We start from the raw sequence: 3,933 nt of genomic DNA, 5'->3' as shown, positions 1-3,933 counted from the left end.
CAATATCCATATCATGCCTGGATTGCATTACTAGGGACATGCAGCAAAATGGTGTGCATGTCTGACATAGCTGGGCAGTAACCCTTCCTCCACAACACTAATAAATATCACTGAAGTAATACAAAATGAATTTAGAATAAAGTACTTGTTTTTCATGCATAAAAACCTATTGTTCATCTATAATATATATTAACCCAACATCTAAACCTATGTCACAGTCGTAAAATCGTGAATCCCTGAAACACACATTCGCGCATAAGGGAACATAATTCTAAAGTGGTTCAGTCCAATTGTAACCTACGTCCACTACGTGATTCCTCTTCTCATATTTATGACCTAAGATAAGTTTTTGGGGAGTTTTTAAAACATAGAGAGTCTCGGTTACATGATATATATAAGGAGGAATAGTCTTTTTGTTATGTGAGAAATCTTGCTTGGACGAGGAGTTCTTAGATGGGGATTCCTAAATAGGACATGTGAGAGGGCAATCCACCTCAACATGTGAGCCATGATCAGGATGAACTTTAATGTGTGGATCTGCATGATCTGGATCCCTTTCAACTTGAGCTGGATCTCAACCTTCCTTCACACGCCTCCTCATGCTAATATCTCTGACATTCAACTTGTCTTATAATAACTTAAAGTTGGGCCAAGGTAGAGTTTTGGTGAGAACTTCTGATATATGATGTTCGGATGTAACAAACTGAACTTCAACCTCACTACATGCAACCTTTTCTCTGATGAAGTGATAGTCAATCTCCATGTGTTGACGCTGAATCCCCTCTACTCATATTTGGAGCATTATATGTTGGCTTGTAAATTCATCAAAAACTAAAGCAGGATCGAATACATGTTCTCGCTAAACCGTTGAAATAAAAAACATAATAAAACTGAAACTGGAAGCGATACTTGAATCTATAGCACTCCGATTGATCATTGACGGGTATGATCTTCCAAACCCTTTATATTTAGCCATTTTTCTTTCCTTAAACCTAATGAGAGGAATTGAATCTCTTTCTGACTTATGAGGAATCTGAAGAGGGAGGGCATATATATAAGGTTTAGGGACCATAACCTAATGTATTTATGAGTCTATCTCCAACTCAACTCATTACAGAGTTGTAGACATGGCAGGTCTTTCCACATAGTGTATCATACTGTATGAGATACCACAGGGCCCATCCTGATTGGATCACTTGAATCGCGCCTGAACCTAGGACAACCTTACAATGTGTGGTTCAACGTATGTAGGCTCACATGATTTTCTAACAATCTCCCACTTGGGCCACATACGTAACCTTATAATCACACATTATAACCTTATGAGCTCAAAAATATTGTTTTATCAATTGATATCTCTACCAATCTGGTCCATTGATTATGTCAACATAGAACCAAAGCAGTCTTCATTACAAATAACGTAATTGGATCTATCAATGATCATGTATATTGACACAATTAAATGACATGGATCAAGTAAAAATGTAAAGCATGAAAATTACATGCAATGTGATCAAACATGCCTATTTTCAACTGATTCTTCCTGAAAACTTTAGTGAGATCACAATATAATTAGTACAGAATGAAACTAAAACTTTAACTTTATACCAGAATGGTAAAATGAACTTTATTATATCATAAAATGTCCAAATACAAACTCTCACTAAACCAGCATATCATAAAATGATAAAACACCCATGCGAACAGTATGCTCATGAAAGACCTTGGGTGGCAAACCTTTAGTAAGCAGATATGCAATCATGGAGTTTGTGCCAATATGTTCTATCGATATCTGATCATTCTGCACTCTTTTTTTAACGAGTTACTTAATGTCAATATGTTGTGACTTTGATGAGCTCATGTTGTTATTAAAATATAGCACTATTGAATTATTGTCATAAAATAACTTTAGCGGTCTTTCAACATTATCCAAAATCCGCAGCCCTGTGATAAAATTTTGTAGCTATATCCCATGATTGAATGTCTGATAACAAGTCATGAATTATGTTGTCATGCTGGAAGAAGCAATGAGTATCTACTTGACACTTCTCAATGAAATAGTTTCTCTAGCCAACAGAAAAATATAGCCTGACGTGGATCTGCGACTATCTTGGCATCTTGCAAAGTCAGAATCATAATACCCAATGATCTCCAACTGATCTGACTTCCTATATGTGAGCATGTAAACTTTTGTTCTTTGCAAATACTGTGTAACCCGTTTGGCTGCTTTCTAATGATTCATACCTGGGTTACTAAGATATTTGCCTAACATTCCAATAATGTATGCTAAATTGATGCATACGAAATTTATTTCATAACCTTAATTTCATACAGACATTTGGGGCACTGAGCGAAACTAAACTTGTCTCTTTTAGCAATGAGATTGTCCTCTGATTTGCAATCCTTCATGTCATACATTTTCAAAATCCTTTCGATATATCTCTTTTGTGATAATCTAAGAATACCCCGAGAACGGTCTTGTTATATTTGAATCTCTAATACAAAAGAGGCATCCCAAAGATCTTTCATTTTAAATTTCTTTGTCAAAAATCTCTTGGTTTCGTACAGTATGCCTATATCATTACTAACAAGCAATATGTCATCCACATACAAAACCAGAAAAATAAATTTACTCTCACTGAACTTATGGTATATGCATTCATCAATCACATTCATCTCAAAACCAAACGAGAGGACAACTTGATAAAATTTATGATACCACTGACAGGAAGTTTGCTTAAGTCCATAGATGGATTTCTTTAGTTTGCAAACCATCTTCTTGGCATCGTCCGAGACAAAATATTCTGGTTAAACCATGTATATTATCTCATCGATATTCTTATTGAGGAATATAGTTTTAACATCCATCTGATGTAGCTCTAAGTCATAATGAGCCACAAGTGCCATCATAATCCTAAAAGTAGCTTTCATGGAAACCGAAAAAAAAGTCTCTGTATAGTCAATGTCTTCCCTTTGAGTAAACTCTTTTGCAACAAGACAGGCCTTATATCTTTCTACATTACCCTTTGAATCCCTTTTGGTTTTAAATATTCATTTGCAACCAATGAGGTTCACACCTTTAGGTAATGAGACAAGATCCTATATGTCATTGTCACTCATAGATTTAATCTTCTCATGCATTATTTCAATCCACTTTTGAGGGTTAGAACTTTGTGTGGCTTGATGGAAGTTGATTGGATCATCTTCTATTAGGCCAATATCACTCTCATGTTCTTGTAGAAAGACAATATAATCATCTGAAATTGCCCTTCTTCTCTCTCTAGTGGATTTCCTCAATGACACTGGTTCATGAGGTATTTCTTGAGGTTGTTGAGTTTGAACTCCAGGAGTAAAAGCATGATTTGGGATAGGGAGATCTAAAGCATTACTTTGATCCAAATTTATGGGAACAATGTCAGGAATAAGAATCTGATCATTGTCCTCTACAACTGTAGGAAGAGAAAAAGACTCTTCTTCAAAAGCAATGTCTTTTACTTTAGCACTTCCCCCAAACTTAGCACCCTTAAAGAAACAAGCGTTTTTTATTTTAAAAAAGAACTTATTCGCAAGGTCATAAAACTTATAGCCCTTAGACCTTTCAAAATACCCAACAAAATAACAACTAACCGTTCTGGAATCCAGTTTCTTTTTATATGGTCTGTATGGCCTAGCCTCAGCTGAACATCCCCAAATATGAAAATGTTTCAAACTAGGCTTTCGGCTTGTCCATAATTCATATAGGGTCTTGGTTACTGCTTTAGAGGGTATCATGTTCAAAATATAGGTTGCAGTCTTTAATGTTTCTCCCTAGAAGAACTCTGCTAAGGTAGAATGAGAAATCATACTCCTTACCATATCCTTAAGAGTCATGTTTCGTCTTTCAGCAACACCATTCATGCTAAGGGTGCCTGACATGGTATATTGAGGGACTAT

This window comes from Nuphar pumila, chromosome 12 (genome assembly GCF_984573655.1).
Source record: "Nuphar pumila chromosome 12, dmNupPumi1.hap1.1, whole genome shotgun sequence".
NCBI lineage: Eukaryota > Viridiplantae > Streptophyta > Magnoliopsida > Nymphaeales > Nymphaeaceae > Nuphar > Nuphar pumila.
This window is presented reverse-complemented; position numbering follows the sequence as displayed.